Genomic DNA, 14,762 nt, shown 5'->3' with positions numbered 1-14,762 from the left:
TGTGTTCTTTTAAAGTTAAGCATGGGTTGTATATGGACATATGTGAGTATATGTATGGTTGGCTATGGTTTTATATGTTAATGTTGACTTGTATTATGTTTCTTATACTTGTAAAGGAAAGGTTTTATCAAATGATATGAAAGCATTTACTTCCTTGAAAATGTCCTTTTTGGCATGTTTTTGTATGGTCTCCATACTTAGTACTTAATTGTGCTAACCCCTTTCTTTCCCTTTTTGGACTAAAGTGTAGGGATTTGGAGATGATGACATGTCATGGCTATGTGATAGGTTTTTAAGTGTTGAAGATGAAGACTTGGTGAGTCCTCATATATTCGAGGACAATACCCCATATGTTCTTTTATGTCTTTTTAGTATTGTTTAAGTTGTGTATGGGATTGGTCCCGAATTTTGTAATCTAAAGTATTAGATGGTTTTGAGACATCATGTATAAAGTCTAGAAAGTCTTCCGCTTGCTATTGTTTTTTTTTATGAAATGTCTTCTTTGTAAACAAAGTTCTTAATTCATTATGGTTTTTAGTTTTTAACTAGGGGGTGCTCTCGAGTCGTGACAGTATCCCCACAGGATGTTTAATTTATCGGTCCGCCATCAAGAGTCTCATTGTTGTGGCTTTCGGTTCACCCAACCCAAGTTGATTATAGATTGCATAAGGCATTAGGTTGATGGTTGCTCCCAAATCGCATAGGGCTTTAGCAAATTGGAGCACTCCGATGGTGTAAGGGATGGTGAACGCTCTGGGATCCTCTCTCTCTTTTTGATCAGCTCCTTAGTATTAATTGCACTACAACTATGAGAAACTTCGATTGTCTCAAAATCCAAGCTCTTTTTCTTTGTGACTAACTCCTTCAAAACCATGACATAACCTTGACATTTCCAACAATGCTTCAACTAGAGGGAGATTAATCAATAATGTCTAGAACACAGATAAAAATTTCTTGAACTTCTCATCCTCATTCTTCTTCTTCTTGAGACGTTGAGGAAATGGAGGTGATATTTTGGGTAAAGGTTGCATAACTTTTGGGATTGAATTGTGTTTCTCCACATGTTTTTGTGGTCCTTTGGCAATGCTTTGAAGGATGGGTGTCTCTTCTTCCTCTATACATTTGTCTTCTTCATGCATTTGAGCTTCTTCATTGCCCGTCACATCGCCTCTTGCTACCTTTCCACTATGAGTAACCACAACCATCCCTCTTTCATCATCTTCCATTGCCATTTTTGGTTTCAATTGTGCTGAAAGTAAACTCAACTGACCTTCAAGTATCTTGATTACATCTGCGTGAGAGTTTACTTTATTGTTCAATGATGTAAAGTCAATTTTTATCCCTTTTAACAAATCATCCGAACCTTCAACTTTATCAACGATGCGTGACAGCAAATCATTCACCCGGGGACTATTTGCACTCCCTTTCAATTTTGGGCTCTCACTCGAGTGAGTGTGGTCCTCTTCATGGTCATCCTCCCATTTCCAATAATTATTTTGCTCAACCCGATCTTGATAGTATATTCTCTTCTCTTCCCCCTTGTGATAGTTCCAACCTTGATTCCCCCCTCGCTGTAAATAGCGTGGCTAGAAACCCTCCTCGTATCTCTTGGAATTCCAACCTTAATTCTCCCCCATCTTTGAATAACCGGAGGAAGAACCCTCTTCAACTCTAAACACTCCACTTGTCTCCTTGGGATTTTCCACATTCTCCATCATATGCTCTTGTAATAGTTCTATTTGGGTCAACATTTTCTTGATGTTTTCATCGCTTTCTCTTTCCTTATCAAGTTGTTCTTGTGTCATTCTAAAACAAAAAGGAGAGACTTGATCCTCTTGGGTGTACCAAGATTGATTTATTTTCATCATGTTATCAAGAAGAAATGAAGCCACCTCAAATGATTGCAACATTATTCCCCCTCGTACCAATTGATTAGCCACCCCTTTATTAATCGAATCAAAACTCCGGTAAAAATATTGGAGTAGCAAATCGCTTGGTAGCCCATGAGTTGGGCATTTAAGCAAGAGTTTCTTAAACCTCACCCACGTTTCATGGATGGGTTCACCCTCCCATCGCTTGAAACCTTGGATGTCATCTCTAAGTTTCATCATCCTTGATGGGGGGAAAGAATCTTGCATTGAATTCTATAATCAGATCTTCCCATGATGTGATGGAATTGTTTGGTAACTCGGCCAATCACTTGCTAGCCTCCCTCGTCAAAGATAATGGAATAACCGAAGCCGGATTGACTCTTGTGACACATTCTTGAATGAAAATGGGCTGCACACCTCTGTAAAATTTCTTACATGCTGATGCGGATCTTCGTGTTCTAGCCCTCCATAGAGTCCCCTCATGTGGAGGAGATGAAGAGTCATGCTAGTAACCTCAAATATTACATTCCCATCAGTTTGCGGTAGGCAAATTGCACCCATTTCACCTGGTTGAGATGGGTTGTAAACACTATTGATATCATCGATACCGTCCCGATGACCTGCTTGGCTACCATTCACCTATTCCTCACTCATTTTTACTTCTATGTAGTCCAACTAACACTACACAATGCAGTCTAAGCCGATTCAACTACAGCCAACAAATTCACAAGTCAAATCTTCGATGAAAGAACTCTAAGTAACGCTACTCCCCGCAGCAGTGCCATTTTGATTAACGTTTCAAAGACACTTCATCCAATTCTAAGTGTCAACGATCGTTAGTCAGTATATAACCCAACCAACTAAGTTGGGTCAATCCCACAGAAAGTAGCTTTCCTTGAATTCATATACGAAAGTATGATGATGACCTTTGCAGCTGAGCAGCACACACTTAAGAGTTTAATATTCAAAATTTCAGGATGTCGTTACCAACCTACTTCAAATTATTAACAAAAAACAATTAGATAACTAGAAAACACTTTGGGATTGACTAACCAATTGTCGAATTCAACTTAACGGGTGTACATCATAACCGATAATGAGAATTCATCGGGGGTAGAATGGACTATAAGTAAAACAATTTTCTCTCGAACAATTGCCTTATTTCCGTTAAGTTCTCTCAAACCTCAACACTATCCATAAGCTAAGAAGCCCACGTTCTCATCAAATCCACTCTTTCAAGCTAGATACAAATGTTGGGTCTTGGGTTTCACTTTCTCAAGCTGAAACTGTCAAGACCCATTACTAAGGATGCCAAATTACTACATTGGTTCTGCACTTCTCTCTTGAGCAAGCACAAAACTTGGAAATCTATCACACCAAAGAACCAATAATAAAGTTAAACCACCATAATAGGTTAGACCCGCTTCAGGTTAACACCAACAATCACTAATCGAGAACACCCATTTAGTAGAATGCAATAATTGGTCACATTGTCAAACTCCCAAGGTTAGTGTTTTAGCCAATCATGGTGAAAAGATGGAAATCAACACCTGCCATGTTTTCCATAGCTGGGTAAATGAAAATCGAGAGTTAAATTAACTAAAATCTTCTTTATTACAAAATCTTAATGAAAAACTTTGTTAAAATCACTTGAAACCGACAATGGTAGTGTTTTTGCTCTCAATCTTTTGTTCGTCACGTTTCTGAATATTGTCTCTCTCTTGCAAAAATCAATTTAGGCAAGTCTAATGTATGGCTATTTAGGACCAATCGGCGAGGTAAGTCAGGATTCGCCGATCGTTCGGCGACTCACCAATTTTCCTTTGTCTCGCCTTCATTTTTCACCTCTTTTTAGTCCAACCACTGTAATTTTAGGCGAGCCAGATCGGGATCGCCGAGTGATTCTGCGATGCACTTTTTTTCATTTCATCTCGCCCATCAGCACTTATTTGGATCTCCATCAGTATTTTCAGCAACCTAGTCATCCATCGCCAATGTGACCGGTGTCACGCCGAGTGGAACTGTTGCTAGCCGAAGCTACCCCTAATCCAGCCTCAACGTTCTATAACTTTAGGCGGTAGAGTGGCAACTTGGCAACTCGTCGAGTGACATTGGTGATCATCAGGCTTGTTTTTCCCTTCTTTTTTTCGCTCGTGTTGTCTCTATTGCTCATTTATGTCCTAGTTTTGTTCCTCAATCCATATATCTGAAGAAAAAGGGTTTTACATCAGTTGTTGGCACAAAATAAGCATTTGAGGACACTAAATCATTATAAATAAAGCCCTAAATGAGTCCAAATCACGGACTCATCAGTAGTTTCTGGGCGTCATGGGTTGAAGGTGTGTTGTGAAATGGGGGGCTTGTAACTCTAAATTTAGCTCTCTGTTTCCATGGAAGCTAGTAGGGCAGGATTATTCCTGCCAAGGCGGGGCCGCTGGGCGGGATGGGGGCCTCCATAGCGGGAAATTCATGATTTAAATCAGAATTAAACCCTAAAAATGTTTTTTTTTTTTTGCAAGTTTCATTCTTTAGAGCTAAGAGACGACCCCAGGCGATTTCTTGATAGTTTTCCACGAGATTTGGTGCCAAAGGTAAGGTCTTTACTCCCCTAACCCATTTTTCTATCTGTAGAACTTAGATTCTAGGTTATTTATTATTGGGGGAGGGTTTTTGGACTAAATTGGATGGTGGAAAAAAGCCCTAGTTGCACCTTAGGATTATGGGTTTGATCTTTGGTTATTGGGTTTTTGATAATCCAGATAATTAGAACGGAAAGAATCCGGAAAGGGAAAATTCAAGTGCCTTAGGGGATTCAAGCTTGAATTCGAGGTAGGTGATGGTTCAATTTCATGTTTGTGTGATGTATAAGGGTATTTGCTTCATTGTAATGCATGTGTGTATGTGAATGTATGCCATGAATCAACACTTGATTGTATGATTTTGAGAATGTACATTGTGATTGTTATTGTGGTATGATGAATAGACCGGGTGTCACATTTCGACACACTAGCTGGAATTGTGTGCCATATTCTGACACATATATTAGATCGAGTACCACATTCCAGTGCAAATATTAAATCGAATGTCACGTCCGGCACACTAATTAGGATCGGGTACCACGTTTCGTTACACTAACAGTTTGGGTATGGGTTCCATGAGAGGACCATTGAATTGGGTTCAATGAGAGGACCATTAAATTGTTATATCTACTTGTATTGACAATGTGGAATTGTACATTGCTCCTGAAATGATAACCAATGTGTATATCTATTCTGAACATGTCATGTTTACTATGTTGTAACTGTTTGCATATGTTGTGCTTACTAGAATAGTCGTGTGATCCTACCAGTATACTGTTGTGGTGTACTGATACTGTACTTGCTCTTTCTTTATTGAGTACAGGGCATCTTAAGGCGGCTACTGACAGACCTCATCTCGAAGATCTGTTATCAATCGAATTCAAGGGTGAGCTAGTTCTTCCATGCTGCCATGAGTTCTCTATGTTTTACTCCACTCTTTACGGACTCAAATTTTCCAGTTAGATATTCGTATGTTTAAATGGGTTGTACCCATTTTCTTTAGACTTGTTAAACCTTAGAGTTTTGGTACATTTACTTTCAGGTTCTAGGGAATAGTTTTGCAATGTTTTAGTAATATTTGTTAGATTTTTGGAGTTTATGGGAACTCTATTTGATTCTTGCATTTAAACCTGCTTCCGTATCTTTAAATGTGTAGTTCTTGGGTTAGCTAATTAGTATTAATGGTTCTCCCACTAGAGGGTTAGTGTGGGTGCTGATCACGATGGTGTGGGTCGTGACAGGAATAGAGCTGAAATATAGAAATAATTTGTGTTCAGCTTCAAGATCTCTTGGGTAAGGCATTCATACTATGTCCTTGGGACACTCCCGTCCTGTTTGTGAAAAATAAGGATGGTAAGATGCACATGTATATTAATTATAAGTAGTTGACTAAGATGATGGTGAATAACCATTACCCCATGCCTAGGATTTATGGTCTATTTGACTAGCTTCAGGGTGCCACAGTGTTCTCGAATATTGATCTAGGGTCTATTTACCATCAATTGAGGAATAGGGAAGCGGATATCCCTAAGATTTCATTGAAGACTCGATATGACCACTATGAGTTCCTACTTATGTATTTAGGTTGACTCATGCTCCTGCCACCTTTATGGACTTAATGGCGCAGGTGTTTAGATGGTATCTTGATTTATTCATCATTGTGTTCATCGATGACATCCTGGTATAATCACGGAGCATGAGTGGTCATGAACAACATCAGAGGATCGTTATCTTGACTTTGAGAGATCAGCTGCTTCACGCCAAGTTCTCAAAGTGCAAGTGACTTGTGTCTGTTGGATTTTTGGGGCACGTGGTGTCCAAGGATGGAATCATGGTATATCTATAAAAGATTGAGACTATTCGTGATTGGGCTAGGCCCGTGTCAGTTACTAAGGTTCAAAGCTTCTTCGGATTAGCAGGCTACTACAAATGGTTTATGGAGGGCTTATCCATAATTGTAGCACCTTTGACCTGGCTAACTCGCCTTGATGTTCTTTTGAATGGTTTGAAGAGTGTGAGTTGAGCTTTTTGAAGCTTAAGAAGTTATCGACTATTACTTCTATATTAACTCCTCCAGTTAAGGGCGAGGGCTTTATGGTCAATTTCAATGCATCAATCATTGGCTCGGGTTGCGTATTGATGCAACGGGACTCACTTATTGCCTATATGTTGAGGCAGCTAGGCTACATGAGCACAACTACCACACAAATGACTTGGAGTTGGCAACGGATGCCTTGAGTCGAAAGGAAGTGAGTATGAACTCTCTATTCTCTACCATCCGGATAAGGCAAATGTAGTAGCGGATGACTTGGGTCGGAAGGAAGTGAGTAAATGTAGTCTAGACCTCTTATGTATGGTGGAGCCACCTTTAGCTTTGTACATTCAATCCTTAATTAATCAGATGGTTCAGTTGGATGTCTCAAATTATATGCGTGTTTTAGCCTATATGGGGGTTCTACCCTATCTACTTAATTAGATCTGTAGTCATCAGCTTGAGGATGTGGATTTGGTAGCACTTCAAGAGCTAGTGTTAGCTGGTGATGTTTGTTAATTACCTTAGATGCAGAAGGAGTTTTCAGGTTTTCAGGCCGTATTTATTTTCTAGAGAGTTGGGATTTTGGTACAGCTGATACACGTGAGGCTCATAATTCTAGATAATATATCCATCTGGTAGCCCAAAGGCATCGTGACTTGAGGCAGCATTACTGGTTAGGCGGCATGAGGAGAGATATTAGAGTTTATATGTCCCATTGTATTAGTTACAGTAGGTGAAGGCAAAGCATTTGAGGCCTGGTGGTGATTTTCAGAGATTACCCATTCCGGAGTGGAAGTGGGATCGCATGACGATGGATTTTTTGGCAAGATTGCCTCGGACTTCTAGAGGTGTTGATAGTATTAGCGTCATCGTTGATTTATTGACCAAGTCAGCACACTTCCTCTCAATTCAGTCTTCATTGAACGCCAAGATATCGACCCATATCTACATTCGTGAGGAAGTTCATCTATATGGTGTATCGGTCTTTATTATATCATATCAGGGTGCTCAGTTTACTTCTAGCTTGTAGCAGACTTTTCAAAATGAGTTGGGCACTCGTGTTGACCTTAGCACATCATTCCACCCACAGAATGATGGTCAGTCGGAGTGTACCATTTAGGTTCTTGAAGATATGTTTGGGACTTGTGCTTTAGAGTTTGGAGTTTAGTGGTACTACTTCTTACCTTTGGTGGAGTTTGTGTACAAAAACAACTACCATTCTAGAATTTAGATAGCCATATGGTAGGTGTTCTCTCTCTCTGGTTAGTTTGTTTGTGTCCACAGAGCCTAGACCGCATGGTATCGACTTGATTTAGAAGGTTTTGGACCATGTAAGGGTGATTCATGATAGACTTCAAATAGCTCAGAGTAGGCACATGAGTTATGCTGACCGTAGGTGGCGGTACTTGAGGGTTTTTAGTAGGTAATAAAGTCTTTATCTGTCTGTCACCCATGAAAAGAGTGATGAGATTTGGGATGCATGGAAAACATAGCCCCTGGTATACTTCTCATAGTCTCGTAACTCACACTATCTTTTTTGGTGAAAATACTATCCAAGCTCTAAAACACACTTCCTCATAAGGATCTCGGTTGAAACACGGTTTAGAGAAAAGAGACTGAGAATACATCTCGCTCCAGCTCGAACGCACAATTCATATGAATAAGAGGGCATTCTTTCAAATCTCAACACTTAAGCTCACTCACGGGCTTCTCTCAAGCCCCTTTGCAGTCTCATGATTTTCTCAAGATTTTTGCTGACAGTAACTCATCAATAAGAATTTGAATTTGCTTTTCAACTACCTTGAGTATGAGGGGTAGTCGAATGGATATGAGAAATGCACGAGTTAGAATAAATTCCTTATGACACATTTCTACTGCACAATTTAGAGTATGAAAGAAGGGAAACTTTAAATAAATGTTTGTAGTACCTTATTTATAGAAGTGGGGCCCTCATAACCATAAATAAGATCTTAATGACACGGCTTCATAGACACCCTAGGACACTTGAACTTTGTGCTTTGATACCAAGTTTGTCACGACCCGAGCCTACACCCTCAACGAGGCCGGGACTCGTGAACCATTGTGGGTCCACAAGCAAAATCTCATCATGGCTGACTACAAATGGAAGACTAACTCAAGCATACATAAGCATTAAATTGAAAGAAACGTTTAAAAATAGCTTACTAAATCTCAAAACTTTGCTGAACATACTAAGTATGAATCACAAGTTTAAATAAAACATCTGAAAACTGAAAGACTCTCCAAAATTGTCTATCTATTAAGCCTCTACTATACAAAGATGAGTGTCGGGACAAGACACATGACTCCTCAAGGGAACTACTACTAACAACTCATAAAAATGGAGTCCTCTAGAAGCAAGGAGGTCTTACTCAAAAGCTGGCGAGCAGATGAAGTGATCTCAATGGACTCTTTCTGAGGATCCTAAGAGCATGTATCTGCATCATTAAAAGATGCAAGTCGAATACATTAGTACATTGAATGTACGAGTATGTAATATATCTGAATAAGAAATAACTGAATGAAAGGACTGCAATATATATTGATATATACTCAACTAGATGTAAAGAAATAAAGAAGTGAAATCATTAAAACTTCATAAAATACTTACTCATCTCTGAACTCAAACAAATTAAGTGATATAATAAAAATAAAGTTTTAACTCTATTTGGGAGATTCTCTAACCGATAACTATCACTATAAGCTATGTGATGATACAACATCTCACCCATGCTACGAGAACTGTCTTATACCTTGTCGGGGTATAGAACACCTCAACTAAGTGGCTCCACTAATCTCTACTCGACGACACTTAGGATTCATCTAAAAAGTATGATCCCGTACCCATGTTGTCATACATGGTTTATGAGGAATGTGAGTTGTTTGAACTCATCTCCATATCGGTGCTCAATACTACTCCGAATAATATATACTCATTCTCAACGTTTAAAAACATTCTCTTCCTCTGGATTGAGATAATTGCTCAAACTGTCCTCTTAAAAAAGGTAAGTGATCTTGAAATATCTTTGAACTCATAGCTCATTTAGAAATCAAAGTTTCTCTTTTATGAAAGTAAACGCTAATACCTTTGGGAATACTTAGTTCCTTTATACTCTTACTCAATTCATACTTCTGTTGACACCCAATTTTGACCGACCTTTAACCCTTTTTGGGAATGCTATTCGATTAAATACGTATTTTTAAATATATGTCGAGTTTAAAATTTTAATCGATTTTGTCTAAATAATTATATTTAGTATGCTTGCTTTTATAAAAAATTGTTGTAAATACTATTAAAATATTTTAAAATTATTAGTAAAACTCGAAATATTTCAAATGCTTTAAAAAATTAAGTAATTTTAATTATAGTATTTTGTAGTATTTTAATTGAATAGCATTCCCTTAAACTTCCTATAATTTATTTAAATCTTAGCTCATCCTAGTCCAAATGATTTAAATCGTAGCCCCTTATATTCAACTTATTTAGATAATAGCCCTTATTCCTATCCAACTCATTTAAATTTTAGCCATGCCAATTCAAATTGCTATTTCAATTATAGCCAAATTCGGATCAACTCAATCCAAATATAAAACATCAGTTTTAAATCCTAACCGTCGAACTCTTTTATTTAAAATCTCAGCCCTCCATCTGATACCAATCAAGGGTCCAGATTCATCAACTTATTCTTTCCTATTTTATTCAAAGAAGACCCTAAACCTAAACATTATTCATTCTCTTCAAAAAAAAAAAAATTAACAACCGCCTCTCTCTCTCCTTCCCGTCCGTCTCCGGCAAAAATCGTCACCACCAAGAGGCAGCCGCTGGCCTCCATCTCTTTCCCCTTCACCTTCTCCTCTCCGTTCCTCTCTTCTCCTCTTTCGCTGACGAAGACAAGCAAACCAGCAGCTCCGTCCTGCGACCAGCAGCGCCAGTAGCAGCCACAACCAGCAAGCAGCAACTCCAGCCGGCGAGGACAGCCACCAGCAGCTCCAGCCGGTGACGGCAACAGCAACTCCAGCGAAGACAGCAGTGCTCCGACCAGATCCAGCCAGCAACACCAACTCCAGCAACAGTTGCTCAATACAGCAACGACAGATGACAACAACAACTCCGGCCAGCAGCTCGTTGAAACGAGCAGCAGCGAGAGCCGCACAGAACACCACGTCGCCTAACTCTCCTTTCTCCGGCGAAGACGAAGAAACAACTACAAAAAGCTTGTAGATGCCAATGTTCTGATTCGGAACTAAAAACGATTTATTTAATAAGGACTGATCTGTGAAGATCAGTCCCAGGTACGATTTCTTTATTTTAAAATTCAAAGTTTTTTGTGTTTGCCATTAAACATAAGATATGCATGTTAAGCCGTTCATTGTTTCATGCTTAGTATTTCAAGATCCTAAAATATGTGTGGAGCTGTTGATTTTTGTGGAAATCTATGTTCTTCATTTGCTTAAACTTTATATGTATGATCAAATTTTAACTATAGTTTGGATTTGGCCCATGAAATTTCTACACCTTCGTTGTCGGGTCTTCCTTTGTTTCTTGTGATGGTCTGTTTCTAATTTGTTGCAATTGATCCTTGGCTATTATTATAATAATATTGTGTTTGTTATTCAATAGGCTCTAAAAGGAATTTGTCAGACTGTTAACTTCTTGATTGAATAGGAAATTTCATCCAATATATCTTCCTTTTTTTGTTGTATGTTATGCTCGGGTATATACGGTAAGCATCTTGTTGGAATATGGTGGAAAAGGTAAGAATATTTCTCTTGTTTGCTGGTTGATTGTGTCACTTTATTTTAGCCGTATGATTTATCAATTTAGGGTCATTGCTGATGATGTTAATTGATTCCGAAGAGAAGAAAATTCGCCTGATTAATTGTTTAGTGTTAATAATAACTTGTTACCTTATTTGAAAGGTTGAACAGATTCTTACTTGGCTATTTTATATTTGGTAAAATAAAATAAAATAAAATAAAGTCTAATTTGGTTTCCGGTTGTTTAAGGAAAGCAAATTATAATTGGCTCCTTAATTTATTATTTTCCTTTGTATGCTCTATTCTTCTACTATATAAAGAAACCTTTTCTTATTATTAGGAGGCGGGGAAGCATAAGAAGAACCCTCACGCTCTAATAACTAAATTACTCTCTACTTAAAAGAAATTAAAAGACCCGGTGAGCATTGGGAGAAGTTCTGCTTTATTTGGTTTTGCTGTGTTCGAGTCAATTCTTGGAGTTCATTTGTCGTCTTTGCTGAATAATTAATCTGCTTAATTGGTTAGTTTTCTCTGATCAATATAATTTCTTGTCTTGCATTAATATATTAGTTCACATATTTTATTTGTTTAAATGAACAAAGGAGGCGACCATGTCAGTGTTTACTCTCTCTATGTGATGTTACCTATGTTTATTCCCGCTACTTATTGGAAGTTCTCGTGTGCCTGATCCATTTGAATTAAGAATTTAAGTGTATATGTTGATTCCCCTTATATATATATATATATATATATATATATATATATATATTTGTTTGTATCTTCCCCTTTTGTGTAACAGGTTTTTGAATTAAAGTTCAAGGGACCAAGAGTTCGCCGATAGGGGTGCATGGATGGGATTTTGAGTCTTTAGATTGTTGCTTATTATATTTTGGTTTCGATTTTTCTTAGTAATTTGTATAAATTCCTAACTTTTAACTCTCCTATAGATGGAATAATTTGGGGGAATCATCTAAGGGGGGAGGGGATTTACATGCTACTGGTTTATATTATTGTAAGAAAACACGCTTGTAGGATTATAATTGTGTGATTATTCATGCTTAATTATCTTCACTTAAAGTCCGGCTCAAGGTAAAATAATAAAGGAAAAAATAAAAATTACATGCTCTTAATCACCTCTTGGCTAAATATCTTAAAATTAATCATGTATTTAATCAGTTTATTGTCTATTGTAGTTTATTTATTCACCCCGTATGATCACCTTTTAATTATGACAAATAAAATATTGTATATGTTTACTACCGTGTTTTGTTATAAATAGCCAGCTGTCCTTTTTCTAAATATAAGGAAAGTAAATTTAAATAAGTGACTAGTTACTAATATGCTTCATCTTAGAAGTTTGCTCTAAACATCTTGCCTATAGGATTTCACTTCAAAGATATTACTTGGTGTAGTAGTTGCATGTTGCATATTATCTAGATATCGTGGTTATAGGTATAAAATTCATGTTGATAAAAGTGTGAAGGTTCTGTTAAGTTCCTTGTTAATTCAGTCTTTAATATGGATAATTGCTAACTTTTGCATGTCTTAATCTAGTTTAATTAATCAGATGTCAACAGTTGTAATATCTCCTCGATTAACTAATCCTACCAACTGTTTTGCTAATTAATTAGTTTATAATAAATGTTGCATGCTATTCACATAGAAATCATGCATGTAGGATCGTAATGAATATGTTGTCTAAACCAATCAGATTAATTAAATCTAGTTTGTTAAATCTAGACTTTAAGAGCCTTAGCATGTTTAATAATCAATTTGGTAATAAATTCATTTAAAGCTAATCTGCCCTGTTGAATCTTGCGTACAACAATTAAACTTTGCATTTAGTATAATCGCCCTGCCACTAAAAATCGATTAATCCTTTTCTGCATGTTTTAATCTTATAATCTGTCTTAATAAAATCATGCCCGCAATAATCTTCTGCATGTGAACAGTTATTGTCACTTCAAATAAATTTCTGAATTAATAATAAAATCTGCTACTATTCTAAAATATTTCTTCTGCTACATTAAATACTCGCTTGCTCAAATTACATACTGTTAATAAATAATTATTTTGCATTTTGGATAACTATCTGGCCACTCAAACTCAATCTAAAATCTGCTTCCTATATTAATTTGTTACCACATTTTAAAATCAGTAATAATAATTATATGCATATTGTTTAAACTGTTTGTTTAATATTGCTTATTCCATTCACTTCTCCTGTTCTAATGAGTGTTGTCTGTTTGTATGTCACACACCTAGCATGAGACCTTTTCATATTATGTGTGTTTGCTAGCATGCTAAATGACCTAATCTAGAGGCCAATTTGAGACTTTATGTGCTAAATGTTAGTCTAAATTGTTTGACTTGATGTCTAGGTGGGCCTATTATATTTTATCTTTGTCTAAATTCACCCTAGTAGCAGTCCAATGCCTCTTGGACCTTAAGCGGGGACGATAGGCACCTTGTAGAGACGAAAGCATGCGGTGGTGGGGTAGGGGTAGTTTAGGCCCTATGGAGATGATGACATCGACTCGGTCTTAAAGACAAACCTTGGTTTTGTCTGTCCCTACGAGAAGCCTATCGAAAATAAAGAAAAGTCGAGTGCTGATCCATAAAGTCCTTCAGAGTCTCCCTGTCCTTTTATCCCTTTATGTGTTTATAATTATAATTATTTGGGGTAGCTTAAATAAAATAAAATTCTTGTTTGCTTATTTTTGGTGCAATTTCTGTCTCCTTGCTTATCTCTTTATTAATTATTTGTTATTATATTATCACTTAGTCTTGCATGCTTAGCTAATTAATTAAAATAACTAAAATGCCCTTAATTTCTTAATTTCATGTTGTCACCTAGTTGTGCATGCTTAACTAATTAAAATAACTTAAGTTATCTTAATTGCTTAATATCATGTCACCACCTAGTTTCACATGTTTAATTAATTAAATAAATAATTGAAATGGTCTTAACCGTCTAATGGTAGTTATCACCTAGTAAGCATGCTAATTAAATAAATGATAGATGAAGTGACCTTAATTGCTACTTGTAACCCCCATAAATTGCATGAGATACGGCCGGGACCCACATTTGTGGACCTCGAGGGATGCCTAACACCTTCCCCTTGAGGTAATTTGAACCCTTACCCTGATCTCTGGTTCGTTGACCTTAGCTAGATTTAGTTAGGTTAGATAGGTGTCCTAACGCGCCTTAATTCGTTAGGTGGCGACTCTTCAATCACCCATAGCCCAAAAGAGTTGTTAGGTCGTGCACCAAAACCCGTTTTGCGAAAAATGGGGCGCGACAACTTGCAAACTCTTTCTCAAAAATATATCAAAATCATATTGTGATATGATCATTGATGACTCGGGAAGATATATTTCATAAACATTGATGGTATATCTTGATACCATACTGCTCAAACATTGATGGCATACTCGACCGTATGTTTTAAAATCTCTTTCTCAAAACTTATCTTTACTTTCTCAAAAACTTAGTTTAAA

The 14,762-nt window shown here is 37.2% G+C and overlaps 1 non-coding gene across 1 annotated transcript; it reads left to right on the top strand.

The window, feature by feature from the left end:
- Positions 1-1,998: 1,998 nt before the first annotated feature.
- LOC125809077 (small nucleolar RNA R71) lies at positions 1,999-2,105 on the top strand. The gene has a single exon (XR_007441760.1). It is a non-coding gene; the product is annotated as a small nucleolar RNA R71 (small nucleolar RNA).
- The last annotated feature ends 12,657 nt before the right edge of the window (positions 2,106-14,762 follow it).

Source organism: Solanum verrucosum, unplaced genomic scaffold (assembly GCF_900185275.1).
Source record: "Solanum verrucosum unplaced genomic scaffold, falcon-dt-bn FXZP01000296.1, whole genome shotgun sequence".
NCBI classification, from domain to species: Eukaryota; Viridiplantae; Streptophyta; class Magnoliopsida; order Solanales; family Solanaceae; genus Solanum; species Solanum verrucosum.
The sequence above is the reverse complement of the archived record's forward strand: the minus strand, read 5'-3'. Positions and strand labels throughout refer to the sequence as shown.